The 721-nt window shown below is 39.5% G+C and overlaps 1 pseudogene; it reads right to left on the bottom strand.

Moving 5' to 3' along the window:
• Positions 1-603: 603 nt before the first annotated feature.
• On the bottom strand, positions 604-721 carry LOC145096549 (5S ribosomal RNA; annotated as a pseudogene).

Here is a 721-nt window from a genome sequence, read left to right as displayed (position 1 = left end):
CATATAGATGGCACAAGAATCACACGTGCAGCAGAGCCATATATTCCACATAATCTTGAAGCTGAGGAACAATTAATATATAAAAGATCAAGGGAAAAAGTGGAAATAAAAGTGTTACAGGTAAAAATAAAGGAGCAGTTTAGACGATTATACCCTCCTAAGGATTTCAAGACAGAATAAATCATCATAAGTCCTGTTTAAAGCTCCTTTCTTGATCTTGGGGTGCTCCAAATCAGTGAAAGGCCCTAACTATTAATGAGTTAAATACAATGATTGTTAGTTTGGAGTGGTTTTGATTTTTAACAGTTACAGGTTTAAAATTGTAAATTCTCACCAGTATAAGCAACTGAGGTTGCTTTCTTTACGCATATGCAAGAAGATCAGATAGTGGCTCAAAGAATAAGTTGTCAGTCGTGGTGTAAGGGCCTAAAGCAATAATCTGCTCAAAGATGGCATGGATAGAATCAGAGAGAATCCAGATAGTAAACTTAAAGGTGTACTTTAGTAAAATGAAGAACAAGCTTTACACACCAATGATAAATCCGATGTTATATCAAATGTAACATCCCCCTCTGGCACGTATCACAATATTGTCCGCTTTGGGCCACTCGGCACGAGGACTTCCCAGGGGGTCACCCATCCTGGTACTACTCCCGCCCGAGCACGCTTAACTGCAGAGTTCTTATGGGATCTGCTGCCCTCACGGATTTAAAACGTGTTG

This window comes from Lactuca serriola, chromosome 3 (assembly GCF_051521515.1).
Source record: "Lactuca serriola cultivar US96UC23 chromosome 3, Lser_US96UC23_V15, whole genome shotgun sequence".
NCBI classification, from domain to species: domain Eukaryota; kingdom Viridiplantae; phylum Streptophyta; class Magnoliopsida; order Asterales; family Asteraceae; genus Lactuca; species Lactuca serriola.
Note: the sequence above shows the minus strand (reverse complement) of the source record. Positions and strands in the feature narration are given on the sequence as shown.